The following is a 24228-nucleotide window of genomic DNA, read 5'->3' on the forward strand; positions in this document are numbered from 1 at the left end:
CCCATCTCATTCTTCTCGACTTAATCACCCTCACAATACTGGGGGAGGAGTACAGATTTTTAAGCTCGTCATTGTGCAGTTTTCTCCACGCCCCATCGTCTTTTCTCCTAGGCCCAAATATCCTCCTCAACACCCGATTCTCAAACACCTGCAATCTGTGTTCCTCCATTTCCAAAAAAACTAAAAACAAAACCAGTTCATCTACTGGAAAATAACAGGTAAAGGACTCATTCTTACACAAAAGGTTTCAATGGGATATGTCAATCTTTTGTCGTAAATGTCAAAGCCCGTGAGAGATGCTGACAATTTTGAAACTCGTTATGCAGTTAAATCCATCCTTCTGCTACGTTCTCCGTCTTATTTTAATGAGGAATTTATTTACAGAGGAACAAGTGATGAATTGCGACACAACATAATGAGGCAATGTTCATATTAAAAAAAGGTACAGCGGCTTCACTGATAAAGTTTAACGCAACTGTCACTTACCGGCTTCTGGCTGGAACTGCATGACTCAACGCCAAGCTCCACAAGGTTTTCCCATGAAAACAATAAAAACAACTTACCTTTGTTAGCAGATCCTGCCGGGAGCCGGGATGTGACATTTGCGTATAAAATTTATCGGTGAATGCACTGCGCTGAAAATACTCTACTGATTTTCCCATCTTATGAATTTCCGTCTTGATTACAGGGATGCAATAGCTAATTATAGGCGTACCTTTAAATCTTATATCTGTAAATCGACCGAGGAATAGACACTGAAACATCTCTTTATAATATAAGCTCTAATAAAGAATTTTGCCCTTCGTAACCCTAATAAATTCCTCAAATATTATTTGTGGACAACGATATTAAAATTTTCTCGAAAGTAATCTCTACCAAGCTTTGTTTATCTTTTAGTCTAATTACAATTAACCATTTTTCAAAGTAAAATTTGTATTGTGATACTTTCCGGAACGTGTATCTGTCATATGAGTGGAGTGATTGAAACCTGAAATCGTATCACGTCAAGATTTGACGAGTGTTTGGTGATGGAGATGGATGATGTTATAATCACGATAACTGTCCGAAAGTGTGTCATTTGTAGTTTCTAGAACTTCGGAGACTATTTTCAGGTCTATACAGAAACCAGCGGAAATTATAATTTAATTGATAATTATTTAAATTAGTGATCCGTTTGCAATTCCCATACAGGCACTAGTTGAATTATTATTTCTCACTAAGTTGGGTAAATCAGAGGTCTGCCTGGAATTTGAGTGGCGTCCTTTCCGAATCTCTGCATGAAATACTCAGGCCCTTCAGAAAAATAAGGAGGGGATATAATAATATAATAAATAATAAATATAATAAATAATGCGTACCTGTCCCGATTTGTTGTCGGAGATATCAGACATAACCTCGCTTGAAACTAAGTAATTTAATTGTTTAATTTTAACCGTCTAATCACAATAAAATATTTTATTAAATATTAAAATATTATTATTACAATTAACATTTAATATTTAAAATATATTAAAATATTATATATTATATATTAAATATATTAATATATTATATATTAAATATATATTAATATATTTTAAATATTATATATTAAATATATATTAATATATTTTAAATATTTTAAATATTAAATGTTAATTGTAATAATAATATTTTAATATTTAATATTAAAATATATTAAATATATATTAATATATTTTAAATATTAAATGTTAATTGTAATAAGATTTTAATATTTAATAAAATATTTTATTGTGATTAGACGGTTAAAATTAAAATTAAACAATTATAATCATCACAATATGACGCAACGTTATCATCTCATAAGTAATTTAAGTAGACGTAAAATAAATGAATAATTAATAATCCTGTCAGAACATGGCTGTGTTCTGGTTTGTTGCGCCGTGTAGTCTGGTAGAAGTTTACCGACGTTTCAGAGGTCCTTGCTGCCTCCATCATCAGGGCGATGACTCATGACCTCTGAAACGTCGGCCAACTTCTACCAGACTACACGTCGCAACAACCCAGAAGACGGAAATCTTCAGACTCACCGCCGTGAAAACCTCAAATCTTATATGGATAATCCTGTAATTTTCCATTTGTCGAAAAAATCTCAGATACGCTAAATGAACTGCGAGTTACAATTAGAAATAAATGTAACTCGAATCACTAATAGCATCGACATCATTTGTAACTATAGAGCTGTAGTGACAACATGAAGTCAGTCTTGACATTCCTGGGGGTAAAGGTCTTGGATTAAAAATTCAATCCTGAATACAAGGAATCTTAAATCAGAATATCAGCTAATAATTACGAATCAAAGTTCTTCGGTCACGTGATGGCAAAATCAGAAAACATGTTTATATGACTTACGTGCTGCAAATCATGTTTATGGGTTATCTTTTGCATTAGACAATGGTTAGTCGGTTATTTAGCTACGCTGTATCAACTACGCAGTTTTTTTTGTAATGTCCAAAGAGGAATGTGAGAATGATTGTGTTTGATGGAACGGGAAGAAGTTTTAACGTGCTATCCCGGCATTTCCCGGATAAAAAGGAAAAAATACAATGAAATCTCATTCAGGATAACTAATCGAATGGAATTCGAAACAGGTAGCTGGCCACTGCTTGTCAGAGACATTTTCCCTCTACCAAAATTATCTGTAGATCCAAAACACAAATATTGTAATAGAATGTCACTAATAAATAATAAATCACACGAAAATCAATCGCGTAATGAGACATGATCAAATCACCTATGTTATTATTTTAAGAGTACTTGGAACTTAAAAAAAGTTGTCAGTGGAACCACGGTTCCGGAGAATTTGACGTAAATACGTCTATACGGAAAGGAAGTTTATATATTGGCTTTATTCTAAATATTTCCTTTATACATGCTTTACAATTGAGATAAATTTGATTAAGACATTGCATTAACTTGAATTAGTTACGCTTAAGATGGGTCTGTGGTAGCTGAATGTAATGTAATAAAATGTTTTATAGGTAACAACAATGCCGAGTAAACAGATGACGTTTCCTAGGTAACATAACAATGAAGTTACACTTTTTCGTAACAACATTCTTGCCGAATGACCCTTCCTCATAGACGTATTTAGGTCAAAAAATTTAAACAGTTTTATTGACTCAAAATCTGTTTCTGTGTTTGAAACTGGAACAGAAAATTAGTCTTTAAGTCCTCTTTTATTTTTCAGATGTACAAAGCGAAATTTATCCGCAAAACAGTTTGAAAATTATTGCTGTGGTGAAACGTTAAACTTAAAAAAAATCTAGAGTTCATATGAAATGACATGTAATGTGAGTGAGGGAAATTTTATACACGCGCACAACATTTTGGTTGGTAAGCCTGAAAGAAAGAGTATTCACAAGAAATGAGTGCAGGAGGAAAATCCTGAAATGGATATTATTTAAACAGGATTGGAGGATGTGGATTGGACTCATCTGGCCTTCTGGTGTTCTGTTGTGAAAACTGAAATGAACCTTTGAATTCTATAATCGGTGGGGAATTTCTTGGTCTGATCCGTGCAGTTAGCGAAAATGCAGGAAGGCGGATTAAGATGGTCTGTCACAGAAGGGCCAGTAATTGCTGCAATGATGTTACGAGCCTCATTGCACGAAAAACACGCAAGGTCAGCGATTCTCCTCATATTCAAATCTAGCCAAGAAGACGGGCTGTCCTGAATGACGTAAATTATAGATTTCCTCGGTTCCTCTAGGAAAGTACTGTGGTAGGTCCATGGCCTTAACTAGACCACATAAACCTACATAATTCGTTACTCTCAATCATACTGACATTCGATGCCATATGAAAGAGTTTGGGGTCTCGGGTTCGATTCCCGGCGGTGCCCGAATTTATAACTTGTGTTGGGCAAGGCCGTGGTCTAGGCAACACGGAGTTTTCCTCCGGGGGCTTCCCCGGTTTCTCCGTGGTATCCCATTCACACACAGAAGAAGGCAATGGCAAACCACTTCTGAATCATCTGCCAAGAACGTATATGAACAGGTCCCAGTCCGAGAAAAGGATGGAAGGATCCTGTTCATATGGACCTGTCGTCAGACAGAACACTAAATAATAATAAGATGAGGTGGTCTAGCGGTTAGAACGCTGGCCTTGTAATCCTGGGGTCTCGGGTTCGATTCCCGGCGGTGCCCGAATTTATAACTTGTGTTGGGCAAGGCCGTGGTCTAGGCAACACGGAGTTTTCCTCCGGGGGCTTCCCCGGTTTCTCCGTGGCATCCCATTCACACACAGAAGAAGGCAATGGCAAACCACTTCTGGATCATCTGCCAAGAACGTATATGAACAGGTCCCAGTCCGAGAAAAGGATGGAAGGATCTTGTTCATATGGACCTGTCGTCAGACAGAACACTAAATAAATAAAATGAAAGAGTTAGAGCCGTCAAAAGTACAACAAAAACAGGATATTAGCTCAAGCTTTGGAATAGGAAAGAATTGGAAGGTCTGGTGCAAGGGTTTTCTTCAGAATATACAAACACGTCTTTTGGTTACTGTTTGAGATACATAAACAATACAAATACATTAATTTCTAGCGTAGCGAACAGTCTTCAGACACACTTGCGTAATTACTTAATTACTTACTTACTTACTTTGACGCCTGAGCACTGCGGGTCCCAACTTTTTCGTTGGCTTTGATCTATAGACATTTTGTTAGGACTCCTTGGACGAGGGATCGGCCCGTCGCAAGGCCTCTACCTGTACACAGGACAACAAAACACAGAAAAACATCCATGGCTTGAGTGGTATTCGAACCCACGGCCCCAGTGACCAAGCGGCACAAGGCCCCACGCCTCAGACCGCGAGGCCACTGCGGACCCCACTTGTTTACAAAAAGTTTATAAAACATGGAGCTATATCCCTCTTGCACCGAACAGTCCAATTGTTTCCGGAAGACGGCTTGTCTAGTCAACGCGGATGTTTGTTCTGTCGATAACTTTCAGTGTACCAGAGGCTGACATTGGAGCGTCTTTTGGCCTCAACTACGTAGCGCGAAGACATTTCTGAGTCATCAGATGTGTTGAATCCTTTGATCTCCGCACGTAGCCCATGTTCCACAAGAAAAAACCTGGCACTTCCTATCAAGGACATGACATGCAGATTCTTTTTTTTTTTTTTTTTTTTTGTGGTTACATTATTTCTTCTAAAGCACCTTTTGTGGAACCTGGCCGTTTATTACAGTGTTTACAAGAGCCCACCGCTGATGGTTATCTTCAGCCACTTGAATCCAATCCACAACCGTCGCCACATTTCCACTCGTCTATTCCAAAATTTCCCTTTGGTTTTACCAGCGAAGAGTTTATCTGTGGGATATTCTAAGATCTCTGTGTACCGGCCGCCATATACTCCTTAATCTGAACAGCCAACAAGAACTGAGGTCATAAAGTTCCTCGTTGAGTAATTTTCTTCATATTTCTATTTGTTCCTCTCTCACAGGTCCAAATATTCTCCTCGGTATTTTGTTCTTTAATATCATCCACGTCCTTCGCTTAAGACGAGATATCATTCACACGAAACAACAGGTAAAATTATGGCTTCGCATATTTTAATGTTGACTAAGTTCTGAGGTGGGGTATTAAAAGAAATATTGTATGAACGGAATTAAAGCAAGCAGTACTATACTTTAAACTGGTCTTAATTTCTTTCTGAAGTTAATTTTTGTAATTTTTATTCCAAAATATTCAAACTTTGTCACATTTTCGTATGCATTAATTTTCTGTTTTTTTTTTAATGTTATGAATTTATACGGTTCAGATGTACGGAATATTCTAGCGGGAGAATACTTCCCGCTAAACAAGAATAAGTTGATAATGGAACGCGAAAGAAAACTTCAAGACAGCCAGAACCGATCTGAACAAAATAATTGAGTTTTAAATTTAATATAATTTTACACCTGATGATGGTTTAATAAAACCGAAACATGTTGTAACTGTTCCAATTGTAAATCGATTATTCGATATGGAACACAGAATGATATTTTAATTATTTTAATTATCTTATTTTAAATACATTGTGATTTGACGGAATAACCAAATAATTTAATTTTAACCGATATTATTTATTAAATACCCGGCGAGTAAACTGAAGGATGACAAAATTAAAAAATGCATCCAATTTCGGGATTCAGACAGTTTCAAAATGTGTTTTTTTGAGACTTTAGACTTGTTTTTGTCCTTAACGTCCTTTTGATTCATTTTAAATTTACGAAGTTAATCAATAGTAGAGATAATACTCTACCTAGAATTATAAATTTTGTTGTTGACAAGGTTATAACAGTAGGAACACTGCAGACAATAGGAAGTTAATGTTCGTCGTTTGTTTTGTTAAATATTCACCAAATTGACAATTTGTTTCAAATTACTCCTGTAAATAATACTGATTTATAACTTATTCCTCGTCACTAGTATAAGATTAACCGGTTTCTAAGCACGTTAGCATGTAAAAATTAGAAAAAAAAATTCAATTTATCTGCTCACCATATCAGTCTAACCGTTTGACTGTCCACAGAAAGAGAACTCGGGAATCAATAAACAAGTTTTTATTAAAATCTGTTATTGGAAAATGCTACTAATAATTGTCGACACGTGTCGATTCCAGACAAAAATCTGAAAACAACAACTGTCACTTTGTATGACGACCCACGTGCGTTTCTGCGCGAGGATATGGTTGCCTGGGGAATCCTCCGTTATGATGTCATCGCCTAGCCACACAGACGCCAGACACCTCGCCCAATCGAAGATCATTGCCCCCTGACGTCACTGGAACCATTTCAAACAGCGACAGTTGTACCAGAATTATAACATTATGCTTTGTTTTTCTACATTTGCAAAGAAATTCGGAAACGTTAGATATAAGCTTTATATTTATAATCAGGTTTATAGTGTACCAATACGGAAAAAATAAATTTACCAGTACCTTGCGTAGTAAAACCTAATAATCAATTTTACCAAAATTTGTCCAAGTTCTTTGAAAGGTAAAATGTGTGAACGGATAGACAAGTAGACCAGTAGGTTATAATTTCTCTGTTATGCGTTCACTGGACCCGGAACATAACTGTACGTATAGCCTACGTCACCAACTTGGGGACAGAAGGAAAACAAACACGTAGCGCACTACAACATCATACTGTCGCTGGGAAATAATATAAAAAAGCGTGGACAGCATGTGTTTCCTTATCTGCTACCCCTCCCCCCGTTCTAACCCCGTGCCTTTAATTTCTAACTCTTCTCAGCGCACAGATTCGCCCCGACTACAGTATTTTGTGCGCCTATAGAAGCCTTGTAATCCTGGGGTCTCGGGTTCGATTCCAGGCGGTGCCCGAATTTATAACTTGTGTTGGGCAAGGCCGTGGTCTAGGCAACACGGAGGTTTCCTCCGTGGCATCCCAACAATTACTCCATTCACACACAGAAGAAGGCAATGGCAAACCACTTCTGGTTCATCTGCCAAGAACGTATATGAACAGGTCCCAGTCCGAGAAAAGGATGGAAGGATCCTGTTCATATGGACCTGTCGTAAGATAGAACACTAAATAATAATAAGATGAGGTGGTCTAGCGGTTAGAACGCTGGCCTTGTAATCCTGGGGTCCCGGGTTCGATTCCCGGCGGTGCACTAATTTATAACTTTTGCTGGGCAAGGCCGTGGTCTAGGCAACGCGGAGGTTTCCTCCGGGGGCTTCCCCGGTTTCAATTACTCCATTCACACACAGAAGAAGGCAATGGCAAACCACTTCTGGATCATCTGCCAAGAACGTATATGAACAGGTCCCAGTCCGAGAAAAGGATGGAAGGATCCTGTTCATATGGACCTGTCGTCACACAGAACACTAAATAAATATAAAATCAACGCTGAATGCGAAACGTCGTTTCACTTCCTCTGCTGCTGAGAACGTGAACCTCCTTGAAGTAAGAAAGACATATTATGCAATACTTAATCAGGAAATGTCCGGAGAAAAATTATATACAAATCACTGTGAGGTTAATGGTTTATCTGAAGACGGCAGACATACAGTTTTGAATACCAGTGCCGCTTGTTACCATCTTATTTACAGCTTCAAGCCAGTATCGTACGCAAACATTAATACCCAAATTTTTGTCATCCTGAAATATTCACCAAATTATGATTGCATTGCTACATTTCAACTGAGGACAATTTTAATTCTGTTAATAGTTTTTCGTTCCTTATTCGATTTAGCATTGAGAGCATCCATTCCTCCTTAAAATGGACTGTTGTTAAATAATTAAATTGTTTATTTAGAATGAGAGTCATTAATATTATATTCCCGTTGACCGAAAACAAAATTAATTAAATCTTCTGTAACAGTTTTTTGAAACTTGACCTTTGAACTGATAGACATATGAAATTTAATGCGCATCAGAAAGCAAGCATTGATTTCGCCTTTCGTTACTATTATTTAATTAAATTTCTAAAACCCAACATTTCTGACACCACACAGCTGTCCTTTTATTAACATACAGGTAATTACCACATATTACAAAAGTTTGAGCTCAGACAGGACAGAGAAACTTGCATTCATTATTCATTAATGCACAGTAACACGAGTAAATAAGATGGCCACTGATCACTTACATCTAGAATCTTCTCGCTTTGAATTATTACTTCATTATTGATCATATTACGTAAATCACGCATGCGCCATTACAAGTTAAAAATATTATTACCACACATTTATGCCATGTTTCGTAATAACATGCAAATATTGAATGTCTATACGATCATTTGATGGTTGTAATGTCTCATCTGAAACTATGACTCTTAAAGACAAAATTTTATGTCAGAAATAATAGAAAAAAATTATAGGCCTCCACCACAGAATCCCACTTATTTATCCAAATGCGCTAATTGCGATTTTTCATCGCATTTTGGTATCAACAGTCAATTAGACTTATCTTATACTTCCGTCTCTCCATTTTCATAAGTTTCTTCGCTTCTAGTCTGGTCGCTAGGCGACCACGTCCGTTTTTATAATGCATAATGCGATCCACGTTTACAGCTGATTCGTTTGTTACCAACTATTTAATGAATAAAGCGATCATTATGCCTTCGCGTTATCTGAGCTTTTATTTCTTTGACAGCGGGAATATACAGGGTGAGTCAGAAGTATGTTCACAAACTTTGTGTGCGTGTTTCTGGATCAAAAATAAGAAAAAATGTTCCTATGAACATGGGGTCGCAAATGTTTCATTTTCGAAATAATAGCCAAAAATAATTTTCAATGTATGCCTTTATTGCCAAGTATAAGGACAGGGATGTTTCTTTATAACAGATGCTCAAAGGTTGCTCCTCCATCCTCCCCCCCCCCCCACACATGCACGAGCACGACGTACACACGACTGACGAATTCGTTCGTACACTCCAGGGTTTCCTCGAACCATCTGGCATGCATTCTGCACACGTTCCCATAGATCGTCATCATTGTTTATGTGTTGCATAAATGACAGACTTCAAGTGACCCCACAGATAAAAGTCCAATGGAGTCAGGTCCGGAGACCTCGGTGGCCATTCTACTGGGCCACCACGCCCAATCCAACACTGAGGGTACTGTTCATTGAGATGATATCTGATGCGATGGGAGAAGTGTTTTGGGGCTGTGTCGTGCATAAACCACATTTGTCTTCTTGTATTCAGTGGTACATCTTCAAGGAGACGTGGCAAGTTTCTTCTTAAGAAGGTCCTCTTAGACGCGATGGAAGCATGTGTGGACCAAGAAGCATGTCACCAACAATTCCTACCCTAACGTTAATTGAAAATCTTTGCTGGAAGCTGAATTCACTTTGAAACTTATTTTTGGATATTATTTCGAAAATGAAACATTCGCGACTCCATGTTCATAGGAACATGTTTTATTATTTTTGATCCTGGAACATGCACACAAAGTTTGTAAACATATTTTTGACTCACCCTGTATATTCATGATTTTTTTTTTTTACTATAAATATGGAATAAAATTTTCTCAGTACAACTTATTTTACCAAAGCGTTGGCGAAGGATGTCTACTTCGCCAGTTGCAGTTATGATTATATGACACACAAAAGTTAATTTCCGTAGAAATACCAGACTGCACAGTCGTAAGATTTGTTGTTGACAATGAACAAGTAACGTAGAGAAGAAATATGAACCTCGTAGTGGATAATTATCTTCGGTTGTATTGGGACGATAAGAAACGAAACCACAAAAAGTTTCGATTAAAATGTTACGATCTTGATTGTATACTTTCTGATACACTTACTTACTTAGGTTAGGTTAGACGACCCGTTCTTCAGTGCCTTAAGCATCTGCGAGTCACAACTTTTCGTTGGCTTTGATCTATAGACATTTCGGTAGGATTCCTTGGACGAGGGATCGGCCCGCACAACACAACATCCATGTCTTGAGTGGGACTCGAACCCACAGTCCCAGTGACCACGCGGCCGCTGTGACGGCTTTCTGATACACGCTACTTTCAATATCATAAGACGTATGCTTTTTCAGGTGATTGGCGATGTTTTCTTTGATCGCCATATAAAATCATACCGTGAATTGAATTGAAATTTGAAGTTCTCACGACGGTAAAGATGTCGTTCGTAGTCGTCTGGATTTTGAAGCCATGTGAAAACACCAAATCTCGCACAAAAAATCTTCTTCACGACTTAACTTCTAGAGTCTAAAGAATTTTCTAGATTTCGTGTGTTTAATAAACGTTTGCATCATAAAGAAGTATGGAGAATGGAGGTATTATTATTATTATTTATTATTTAGTGTTCTGTCTGACGACAGGTCCATATGAACAGGATCCTTCCATCCTTTTCTCGGACTGGCACCTGTTCATATACGTTCTTGGCAGATGATCCAGAAGTGGTTTGCCATTGCCTTCTTCTGTGTGTGAATGGAGTAATTGTTGGGATGCCACTGAGGAAAACTCCGTGTTGCCTAGACTACGGCCTTGCCCAACACAAGTTATAAATTCGGGCACCGCCGGGAATCGAACCTGAGACCCCCAGGATTACAAGGCCAGCGTTCTAACCGCTAGACCACCTCATCTTATTATTATTTAGTGTTCTGTCTGACGACAGGTCCATATGAACAGGATCCTTCCATCCTTTTCTCGGACTGGGACCTGTTCATATACGTTCTTGGCAGATGATCCAGAAGTGGTTTGCCATTGCCTTCTTCTGTGTGTGAATGGAGTAATTGTTGGGATGCCACGGAGGAAAACTCCGTGTTGCCTAGACCACGGCCTTGCCCAACACAAGTTATAAATTCGGGCACCGCCGGGAATCGAACCTGAGACCCCCAGGATTACAAGGCCAGCGTTCTAACCGCTAGACCACCGCTAGGTAGGGGTGAGTGGCCAGGTTCACGCTCCTGTAGCTTTGCACTCAGAAAATGAACCTCAGTGTTCACTGGACAGGGGGCTGGATGTGCTCCAGAAATGGTCTGGACATCATTGCTTGGTGAAGGAAATCACTACTTCGTATTAATTCATTAACCCATAAGTTTTACAATAAGCAGAAACAAAACAGGAACTGAATTTGCACACAGCCCATAACAATTCTAGTAAAAGAAAACTAAATCTGTCCCACTATACGCCATGTAGGCGCTTGGGGGGAGAGGTTTTATAGCTCATACTCATTCTTGACCTCGACACTAGATGGGGGTAAATGTCACGCCTAGGCCGAGCTGTACTCCCGGGAAATGACCCCGGTACCCATCGGATAGGAGGCTGGGTGGACCCAAGAATCTGTCTGGACGCAGAGTCTAGAGAACACATCGAGTTCTTAATAAATAGTAAATTTCTAAATGGAAAGTTGGGTTTACCAACTACCTACTCGTAAACAAAAACATTACGTCATGAACTGCCTTATTTTGAGTTGTGATGTAAACTACATTGACTGTCTTCGAGGTTCACTGAGTAACTTTTATATTATGTTTAGGACTTACATAATTTTGTATCATTATGGGATTTGAACTGATTGTATTCGGTCCACGTGCATGAAAATCTTCTTTCGAGTTTTTGTACTGTCGATAGTTGTTCTCTCGATTGCGACGCCATGTTAGTCTTGTAGATGGTCTCCGACTCCTGAAAAGACAGGCGATACATTTCTCCGAAACACTGAAAATTACTTCTGCGGTGACGATAATTATGATATTATTTTGGGTTCTAGTGTCGTATGGACTAGTCTCCATCTTCAAGGGCTGAAGATGGAGACAGTAAACTTTTCTGTAACTCTGCATTTCGTAATATCAATCTACTTTCCGAATTCGTTACTGATATAGTTGGTGGTTTTAATGTTATAAAATGTACAATAATTTATTCACCGTCCATACACAAACTTAAAATGTTAAAATTTTCTTAAAATTACATAAAATTACAACATTTTTTACAAGTATTACACCGAAACATGTCGTCAAATGTGAAATGTATCAAGATCTACTTCTAAAAAATGTTGTAATTTTATGTAATTTTAAGAAAATTTTAACAACATTTTAAGTTTGTGTATGGACGGTGAATAAATTATTGTATTGATTAAACACAAACATGACGCAGTTAAGATATAAGTTATAAAATGTCTATGTTTAATTTTCCTGTATCTACTAAACAGAAAGTTGGCAATTAGATATGCCTTTCTGAATAGCCCTCGATAAGTTCACAGACATAAAATGGAAGGAATTTCTCTAGACGATAATAGGTTAATATCAAAACAGATTTTGGATAAAACTGGCTCAGCGCAGAATCCAAAGACTGCTTCTAGTCCAGGTACACTGTGATAAACCTTAGTTACCCATAAAAGCTGGAAATTTTCTGACCGTCTGTGCACCTGTCAATTATTTTTTTCGGTCATCACTAAATTTAAGTTCGTATTAAATTAAATTCTGTATTTTATAAAACATCTTATTCTTCCACACTCCCTAACACGAACTTTCTGTGATGTTTTCGTCGTACCATAAAGATTCTAATTATATTGTAATTTATAATTTATCATTATCTCCTTCATCATTCCAGCCTGACACATGAACGAGACACTGAAAGTTGGTTCTTGTTCCATCATGATCCCATTAATTATATTTGACCTTGAACGATCTTTTTACATGCTAGAACTTTGGTTTTATTAGGAGATACCCTTAAACTATAGTCCTTGATGGTCAGGTTTATTTCCATCTTCTCTTCATTAGTCATACGATATCAGGGGATCATACCGAGTCGAAAAGGTCCAGTGAACGCGAGGCAGTACAGCTGCACATTGCCAATGGTTAATTTCCAAAAATAAGTCTCAGTACAAATACGAGGTGACTAAATCGATGGAATTTTCTCCATGAGATGTTAATGTTGCGTCATATTGTGTTGAATATATACTTGCTCAATTTTATCAGTCTAATCACAATAAAAATATTAGTATTAAATATTAAAATATTATTACAATTAACATTTAAATATTTAAAATATATTAAAATGATGCTCTCATCGAAATATTCGATTTACATTAGAGCATCACATCTGGACATCTGACGAAGGATTGCACTTAGAATATTACATTTGAGTTTATATGTATTATACACCTGAAGATGGTTCATTTAGAACTGAAACATGTAGTGTAAAAGATGATGCTCTAATGTAAATCGAACATTTCGATGATAGCATCATTTTAATATATTTTAAATACTTAAATGTTAATTGTAATAATATTTTAACATTTAATAATAATATTTTATTGTGATTAGACTGATAAAATTTAGCAAGTATAGAATTTTCTCCGTTAAATTTTTCAATATGTACGATGACACTAGTACTATAAATTAGCCTAATAGTTGTACTATTTAGTGGTCTAATTATATGCACAGTTTCCACTAATACAGATTCATATGGTTTTCAATTTGTCAACTGTAACATCAACATTTTCACGCTGTCGACAGGAGTATAATTTTTTTATATTCAAGAACTATTTTGTATAAAATTTGTACATACATTTATGATGTATCTGTATGCAAAATTTCATACGCCTAGCTCCTATAGTTCATTAGTTATTAAAACTAAATGCAAAATTTCGAGCTATGTTGGTGTTAATGGCGTTACGAAATTTAAAATCACAAATGTGGGTTAGCTCCTGGTCGAATGATTTTCTTACAAATTATTATAAATGTCCGTCAATCAGTTGAAAATTTGTGAAAGGGGGCGGATACAATGGGATATATAAAAATTATATAACAATTATTTATTTTAATCCGTCTGATCACAATATTTAAAATTTCTTATAATTCGAAGACACTAGTACCTCTGGACATATCGGGACACTCACTCCTAAATCTTTGGCCGATATGTACATCTAATAACATTTAAGAAAAACAACACCTTCGCCCAAAAATGGAAAAAACAAACGTAATGAAACATCACCAAAAAACTACAGAAATCATAATTGAGTTTTAAGTTCTTAGATATATTTTACACCTGATGATGGTTTTATAAAAACCGAAACATGTTGTGTAAATGTTCCTAAATGTAAATCGATCAATCGATATGGAACATCAATGATATTTTATTATCTTAATTATAAGAAATTTTAAATATTGTGATCAGACGGATTAAAATAAATAATTGTTATAATATTCACAATATGACGCAATTACACTATCTTAAAAATTATATACTTTCCTTGTACACTAAGAATTAGAATAGACATTTTTAATTGTATTTATTCAGTTTCCAGACTAATTCCTTTTCGTAACTGGCTGATAGCCCTCAAATATAACATTGTACAGTCTTCACGAAAGGGCTATTTAATGTTTAAATTTCTTTTGTAGGGTCATTTTTTTTTTTGATATTGGTACACTTGCCAAACGTAACGCTGGGACTTCAGTTTGACTGTATTTGTCAGACACCACAGACGAGAGTGTTTTCAGTGTCAGTGTCAGTGTCCTTTGGAAAAGCCCCCTATGCAATGTGAGACGTCATTGTGAAATGGTATGTACGTACGAATACTTTAACGTGATCAATAATTAATATTTATTAAATATTAATAACATTACATTGTGTCTCTTACAAAAGTAACCAAATGTTCTAGTTTTTCATTAATATTCAATGAGTAGCCGAAGTCTTACTCTGTAATTGACGTCGATAGAAAAGGGGAATGATTTTAAAATGTTGGTAATTACAATGGTTAAAATAGTAACATAAATAGAGCGATGTTTTTATGTGAGAGACGGATAATGCCGTGTGCCTGTTGAGTTAATAACAAAAGGCCTAATGCAATAGACGAGTTGAATATTTAAAAAACTGTCTGTTCCTCTGGAGTAAATTATAAAATTTTTCACCAACGTTTTAGCTAAAAAATTTTGCAGTCTGTCTTTTTCATTATGACGTTCATAAAGAGTCTTCTGAGATGGAACGCCATGTGGATTTATTGGGAGGTACATGACTTGTCTCCATATTCAGTACTTTAACACTGAAGATAGAGGCAGTTTTTTCATCCGAAACACTGGTATGTACCTACATGTCCACGGCGTTAGAACCGAGACCAACCTCGTATCGGTTGCAAGGTTTTTGTAGTTATGGATACTTGAACATGTTGTCGTCAGAATAAGATCTGAAGTCAGAACTGACCGATTAGTCTGGTCCTTTAGTGGTGATTACCATTTCGAAATTTCATGTGGGGCAACGCTTTGCCATGTCTCAGGCTCCCTCTGTGCGGCAACCGGAGTCGCTGCTCTCCTCCACTGGGTCGTCGTAGCTATTAGTTCCAGTGGCAATGTTTTGGGTCAATATTATTCTACTGTAATTTCACAAAAAAGTAGATGATGTATCCCAGTTGACGACCAAGATAGCTTCTTTGATTGTCGGAGATAAATGTTTGTCTCACGCCCTACTGAGTATTACCAATTTCTTATCTTACAAACTGACTTGCATGCTTCTGTTCTGGCTTGAGGAAGGTAATGGAGGTCCTAAAATTTGATGTGGTAAGAAGAGTTCTTACGTAAATTTCTGTTCTACAGCAACAAACACAAATTTAAAATCTGCAAAAGCTTCTCCTTTAGTTTAAATGAATAATTGAACACTGAGACACTAAAAAAAATTCCTGTACGCAACTTTGACATATCACATTAACAGAAGTGTTCTGATCATTTATTTATACGAACTTTTTCAGATTGATTTTAGAAGTAGAACAAAATTCATATATAAATTATATTAATTAAGAATCATTCTGTGTACAGTGTGTCCCATAAAGATGTATACACACATTAAATAAATAAAACAAAAGACATTTTAATAAACTATACCATTACCTATGTATGGATTTACACTAAGATTCCTGCTGTGTATACGTCCATTTGGGGGCATCCTGTATATCTACATTTTTTTTGTATTTCTGTACAGCGTACTGCTTAAAGTTCTCGTTAATTTAATTTAAAAATAATACGTTCATGTAAATTCAAAGTTTGTGTAATGTTAGGGAAGAACGCGTAGTAGTAGTAATTATTCAGATTTATAAAGAACCGTCTTTATGAACGTTTAATATGTGTTTCGTTTTGGTTAAAGATGTCATTTTTAATTAATTTTGTCAAACACGTATTTTAAATGTACATTATAGTCTATGTCACGGACTAACAGAATTATCTTACACCTTACAGCAAGTCTGCTCTATAGAAATCCTTCGAGTTTCTTTAGTTTTCTCTGTGTCTTTGTATCTGGTCTTGTTGCTAGGCGACCACGATCGGATTTGTAGTGCAAAAGTGATCTATACCCGTCGTTAGTTCTGGCCAATTTCTGTTGTGCACAAAATGATCTGAGCCTAAGGTTCGTTGCTTTGCATTCGTTTAATGCGTGACGCGATGACTTTGCGATGCCATGGCTGTTAAGTATAATGGGGGGAAAATGCGTGATGACACGTTATTTCGCACTTTTCGGGCATTTTCTTCTTGTGTCAACACGAATTATTATTTATTTATTTAGTGTTCTGTCTGACGACAGGTCCATATGAACAGGATCCTTCCATCCTTTTCTCGGACTGGGACCTGTTCATATACGTTCTTGGCAGATGATCCAGAAGTGGTTTGCCATTGCCTTCTTCTGTGTGTGAATGGAGTAATTGAAACCGGGGAAGCCCCCGGAGGAAAACTCCGTGTTGCCTAGACCACGGCCTTGCCCAACACAAGTTATAAATTCGGGCACCGCCGGGAATCGAACCCGAGACCCCCAGGATTACAAGGCCATCGTTCTAACCGCTAGACCACCTGATCTTATTATTATTTAGTGTTCTGTCTGACGACAGGTCCATATGAACAGGATCCTTCCATCCTTTTCTCGGACTGGGACCTGTTCATATACGTTCTTGGCAGATGATCCAGAAGTGGTTTGCCATTACCTTCTTCTGTGTGTGAATGGAGTAATTGTTGGGATGCCACGGAGGAAAACTCCGTGTTGCCTAGACCACGGCCTTGCCCAACACAAGTTATAAATTCGGGCACCGCCGGGAATCGAACCCGAGACCAGCGTTCTAACCGCTGGACCACCGTGGCTTATCAACACGAATATGAAAGAATATTAATAATATTATTATAATACAAGTAAGGTATCAAATTATTTCAGTGCAATTTATTTTAAGAACGGATACGGCCAGAGTCAATTCGTGGTAATTATCAAGCACTTTGCAGTGTTTTTATTTATTCAAACACAAATTTGTTATCTACCTTACTTAGAAATTGTAAGGTTGTTTATAAATGTTATATATGTATTGTTTTTTGGCTTTAATATTTAGCATTGTGTTTTGTGGCCAGATTCTTCGCAAATAAACCGCGTTTAAGTGTCGAACGACCTTAACCACATTTCAAAGGAAAGCGAGAAGTCAAACAGAGAGATAATGACTTAGTGGATTACGCGATCGATTTGCTTGGTAACAGGCGCAGACTTAATTGTTTAATTATGCAAATGCAAATCCGATATACAAAGATTTCTCTGGTGAACTTTTCCTCGACCTGTTTATGAAAGATTACGACAAGGGTGGGCGTTAAAGATCAAATGTTACATTTTTATTTTTTTGAAATTTCGTTTCTTCGTTGACCTTGATACTTGTTTATTTCAGGTGCATATCTAGGCCTGATGATGTTAAAAGTCATCAGCAATAGATCACCGAATAGTGCTATAAATTCTAATATCTGCAAAGCTAATTGTCAGCACTGATATGTTACGTAGGAGTATAGTTTATTTTTCCCTCTAAGCTATATGATAATAGTTAAGATAAAGCTTATAGAAAGGCTTATTAATTGGATCTAACTATATTTTACGTATGCATGTAGTATTATAGGCGGTTTTTAGATGTTCTTTACGCTGTAGCTGGTTTCGATGTCAGACTTCCAGGCTGCAATCTATTAGCAGAAGTTCTGCCATCTGTCTAAGGCCTTCTGGTCATGCGAATCTGCCATAGCGTTCGATTAAAATACGGGAATTTCCTCATCCATTTGTTTGTCATTTGAAGATAATCATGAAAAATTAGATTCGAAGAACATAAATTAAAATGAGAGCGTATTATGCTTCAGAAATCACAGTTGATATGTTTTCTACGTGATCGTGCCGAACGAATGTGTGAAGAACACACATGAATTAAAAATGTGTGTTTCACTAGTCTTCTAGGTCGGAATAAATGCGTTAGGCCATAACACAGACCATGTACGTAGTGAAATTCAAAATATACACGTTTATTCGAGATTTATCAATAAAATTAACCTTTAGATCCTAGTAGAATCACAATTCTCACATTTTTTTAACAGTCAAAAAGCCTGAATTTTTTTATTATATTATCAAAAAATGCTTAGTAGGTTTTGAGGTGTTCACGGCGCTGATAAGAAGATCGTACTTTGCTATTCTCCTAGTAGCCTAATTTTGTTTTTTTATTGATGTACAAGGATTACATTAGAAATTTTACAAATCAAATTATTTAAGCGGTATGTTATCAGACTTATCTACCTTCAATGGCCTCGAGACTGACTCAGGATAACTTCGAAAGTTGTTCTCTCCGAGTCTCTCAACACGCTCCTTCAGGTTGGCCCTAACCTTTTGAGTCAACCTGTATATAGAAGCGCCCTGTATGTAAATAATCACCTGTGACTGGTCTAGCAGCCATCAAACCCCGTACCTCGGAAAATACAAACTTTAGATATCACATTGGTACTTGCCAAAATGCCAATTAAAACAGATATTTTAAAATAATTAGTGTCGAGTAAATTTTTATCCGAATAAAAGCAACATTTTTAATTAATTTATTAAACCGATGACTACTGTAGACAGACAGCTTGAAATCTGCTGTAAATAACGTTGAAATATGTGTGCATGGACTATGGTGTAAAGAAAACATTTTAAATTTGTTTGAAACAAGGGAACAAAAGATAGGTGACACATGACGTGACTCCCAATTAGTCAGTCACTTCATGTTCTCGGTGAAAAGTACGCAAAGATAAGTAGAAACTTACATTACTTAAATCATTCTGTCCAACATTCCTGATTCTCTTATTAGATTTTGTCTGACGGTTCTACGTAAATTATAAGGCGATGGGAATAAAGCTTCCGATTGCTAACAAAAAAATTACTGCATAATTCAGAACTATATATCCTTTACTCGTGTTCAGCTTAATTACTTAACGTTATTATTATATTATTATTTAGTGTTCTGTGTGACGACAGGTCCATATGAACAGGATCCTTCCATCCTTTTCTCGGACTGGGACCTTTTCATATACGTTCTTGGCAGATGATCCAGAAGTGGTTTGCCATTGCCTTCTTCTGTGTGTGAATGGAGTAATTGTTGGGATGCCACGGAGGAAAACTCCGTGTTGCCTAGACCACGGCCTTGCCCAACACAAGTTATAAATTCGGGCACCGCCGGGAATCGAACCCGAGACCCCAGGATTATAAGGCCAGCGTTCTAACCGCTAGACCACCTCATCTTATTATTATTATTTAGTGTTCTGTCTGACGACAGGTCCATATGAACAGGATCCTTCCATCCTTTTCTCGGACTGGGACCTGTTCATATACGTTCTTGGCAGATGATCCAGAAGTGGTTTGCCATTGCCTTCTTCTGTGTGTGAATGGGATGCCACGGAGAAACCGGGGAAGCCCCCGGAGGAAAACTCCGTGTTGCCTAGACCACGGCCTTGCCCAACACAAGTTATAAATTGTTCAAAATTAATTTTCAACAACCAGTACTTCTGTCCAAAATGTCCCCACAAGATTTATTGAATCTATAATCAGTAGGTGGACCACATCATTGTACACTCAATATTTACCTTTCTGAGTCTGAAAACTTAGGTCATTTATTATTTCGTGAGTCCACGTGGATGAGTGGTAGGTTTTAACAGTACCAGATGATTGCACGATGAAAACTAATCTTCCGAATACGGGAGCACAGCCAACTCCAAAAATTAATAAAACCTATATCAACTATACTTCACACAATGGGCAATGTTCAGCGTAGAATCGGTACGAGCCTAATAAGTCAGCTGTTTTAACGGGTATTTAGGTAATCACTTTATGGAAGGTACTTAAAGCGTGTAATTCTGCTGTAAGTAACAGGATAAAATTATTTCCATGTTGTTTGTACAGAAAAGGCTTCTGTTTGGTGCCCTTTGGCTTTATTATTTGTACAGATACAGTGCGCTATTTATGTCTTGTCGATCACTCACACGAACTCTTAAGATGTCTTTTACACTTGACTATCCGTGAACTCTTGAGAGAGTCCTCCTGCCGGACGAATTGGGTAAAAAGTTATTTTAATTAGCTGTCGCCTAATTCTCTGTTGGTCTCCTCTGATTAGGTTTACAATCTTTTTGCCATCAATGTATTCAACATTTGACTGTTTACATTTTTTTCTTTCCAAGAAGTGGATGAATAATCCGGTTTCCATTTTTGTTTGCCCCATAAGTAACTTTCTCTCTCAGTATCACTTAGTAGAAGTTCGGTGACATTTCGTACGTTAAACTTATACAGAAAATTCGCTGATTCGCTACTTTTATCTCTGTTTTTAGGTGAAGCTTTCGAATCGAACATATTAAAATTTATAAGGTATTGTAGATGCGTCATATTGTGAATTAATAGTATTAAAATATTTAAAAATAACCGTCAATCACAATAAAATTAAAAGATTAAAAGATTATTTTAATCTTTTAATTTTATTGTGATTGACGGTTATTTTTAAATATTTTAATAATAATAAAATTTCTCAAAAATGAATCTTAAAATAATTAGACATACATCATAAAACATGTGGGCTACTAGAAATAATACAGAATTTATGTTCTCGATTTGTATACTTAAAAAAAACTGATAGTAGCTCAGCTACTGAAATATTCTTTGCCTTCTATGGAACTACGGACAATAATTACCGTTTTCAGAACACTATTTCTGAGTTAGATGGTTGCAGTGCGTAACTTTAAACGTATTTGTTTAAAATGCATTTGCATATCCTCCTAACTAAGGGTTGATCTCCTATGTAGTCTATTTGGTTCAGGTTTCCTGATTAAAATCTTGTATTCATTTCTCATTTCTCACAAGCAAGCCACTTCAACCTCCCTCTTAACCCTTCTTGATCTGATCTCCCCTCTCCTGTCTTATCCTTCGCACCCTCAAAATTTATTATATTTCTGACATTCTTACGAATCGAGAGACAGGTTTGACCTACATAGGCTCTCTGATTTGATTCCGAACGTGGACCAGACTTGATATTTCTTGAGATGATAATGTTGCGTCATTATTGTGTCGAATATATACTTGCTCAATTTTATCAGTCAAAATCACAATAAAATATTATTATTAAATGTTAAAATATTAAAATATTATTACAATTAACATTTAAATATTTAAAATATATTAAAATGATGCTCTCTATCGAATATTTCGATTTACATTAGAGCATCATCTTTTACACTACATGTTTCGGTTCTAAATGAACCATCTTCAGGTGTATGATCCATATAAACTCAAATGTAATATCCTAAGTGCAATCCTTCGTCAGATGATATTTCTTATAATTTTAAAACAGCTGGTTCGATGAGCTACCTTAATAACAAGGGAAATGTCGAATCAGTTCTCTTCACGTGAGGCCTCTGAGTAATGTCAACGTAATAAATAGGAAATCTGTGGTGGTCTTGGTTTTGGTATTAACAGACATCGTTTGACCCCGGAATATGATTCTCAGATGGACGGAGCTAAAGGTCAGACGAGTTTGTGTTCTGATTCACAACATCGGGTCCAGTCACAGCAGTTATCGCAATCATGAATCCATAAACAAGATGAGATAATGAATCACGTCGGGTGTAGAGGGGAAGGGGGGGGGGTATGAGTCTAGTTTATACGAGAGGAGTCATCACTGAAAAAGTGAAAAACGTCGGGCTGTTACAAGTATTAAACAGGTCATGGGCACAGAATATTTTAGGATTCCTTAGGCATTTGTTGAACCCAAATTGTGTCACATTGCTGTTTTACATTGCCATCAAAGTGTTCCAATAAAATTTACATGTCAAAAGTACGAAGATAAAAGTGTCATTAGTTGTTTTTACTGAACGAAAACATTTCTTTCTGTTGTCATAAAAATACCCCACCCCACCCCCCAAAAGTTCACTCCAAAAACATTCACTCCAATATGTAAAAATGAATCTGGAAGTGAACATCACCAAAAAAGTTGCATATCAGAAATTGTAATTAGGTTTTAAGTTTATAATTTTAACTTTTACACCCGAAGATGGTTTATATATGAAACCGAAACATGTTGTAAAAAGATGTTCCAAATGTAAATCGATTGTTCGATGAGGAACATCAAATGATATTTTAATTATCTTAATTGTAAATTTTAAATTTTAAATTTGAATTGTGATTAGACGGAACAAAACCGAATAATTAATTAATACAAAGGATGGTTGTACATGCGCACAAACAGCCCCGGAATACGATACTAAAGAAGGAAAACGCTTCTTTCGGGATGACAAAAGCGTGGCCGATTTGAGACCTTTCTAACCCAATATATTTCATAACAAGATTGGAGAGGTGTACTTTTTGGAATAAGAAAAGTTCCAGACGTGTTGTTTATTCATCGTTATCTCATTGAACGTTGCTAAGAAATGCAATAAAAAATAAAAGCAGCCTTCCATTAGCAGTCATTACTATTTTCGTGTGCTTACATATGTATAGTCTTCATTTGTAACCGTGATATATTTACAGACTAAAAATGAACACGTACCTATGAAATAAAAAATGATTTATATTGTTTGCTAATTCACTTCCTTCAACAGAACAAGCTTTCTGCTGACATTATTATAGTAACACAGCAATACAGTACATTATGTTGGGTAGTCAAGCCACTGATAGATGGCAGCACGAATAATTCGAATGGCCACTGATAGATGGTAACACCAGACATGACGTAATTATGTAGGATTTGAGGTTTTCACGGCGGTGAGTTTGAAGATGGCTGTCTTCTGGGTTGTTGCGCCGTGTAGTCTGGTAGAAGTTTACCGATGTTTCAGAGGTCCATGCTGCCTCCATCATCAGGGCGATGAGTAAGCCGTGCGAGTTGAAAACGATGGATTTATAGGAAATGACCATAAAGAAAGAGACTCTGGTTAGGGTCAGGCTCTTACTGAATTGGCATCAAATAGTTCACGTGTCCATAACTAATTAGATAGTTTTGGGAACTCGAAGGTTCATCGCCAAATTAACCAAAGCCCTCCACCGGTCCCTGTCCTGGGCTCATGTGCCCATAAATAGATGGAATTACGTGTAGTTCGTATGGTCACTGATAGATGGCAGCACTAGGGACAGCGTCGTCAGTCTTCTCATGAATGTGACCATTGATGGCGGAACAAATAGATCACATGATTACTTAACAAACAGCATCATGGGTAATGGTGTCTTGACAGAGGATCATCCTCCTACCTCAGAACTTTGAGCGTTCGTTACGTTGGCATCGTTGATTGCAGGGAATTACGAGACACGAATTGGGACTAGCCTCTAATGGTATAGATTCCATTATAAATTAGATTGGTAGATGGTAGAAAATTGAATCTCAGTGACTAGTTCTAGGTTAGGTCAGACCATGGGATCAAGTTTGGTGGGCATAAAGCGTTAGAAATCCACCAAAACTATTCGACAAGGAAAAAAGATTTGTAATAGTGAGAAGAGACAACTCCGTTAACTTATTAATAGCTTTGTGCAAAA

General features: G+C 36.7%; 1 protein-coding gene across 2 annotated transcripts in view; it reads left to right on the plus strand.

The window, feature by feature from the left end:
• The window catches only part of LOC110835522 (BRO1 domain-containing protein BROX), a 61248-nt gene that overhangs the window by 3799 nt on the left and 33221 nt on the right, over positions 1–24228 (plus strand). The window contains exon 1 of one of the 2 annotated variants that reach the window (XM_022075814.2): positions 14867–14991. The exons of the other annotated variant lie outside the window; for it this stretch is intronic. The gene's annotated coding sequence lies outside the window, so the exon portion shown is untranslated. Of the gene's footprint in view, positions 1–14866; positions 14992–24228 lie in introns of those variants that run through there. 2 annotated transcript variants of the gene reach the window in all.

Source organism: Zootermopsis nevadensis, unplaced genomic scaffold, assembly GCF_977971745.1.
Source record: "Zootermopsis nevadensis isolate Lab colony 2312 unplaced genomic scaffold, Znev_1.0 Znev_ptg000007l, whole genome shotgun sequence".
In the NCBI taxonomy this organism is placed as follows: Eukaryota; Metazoa; Arthropoda; class Insecta; order Blattodea; family Termopsidae; genus Zootermopsis; species Zootermopsis nevadensis.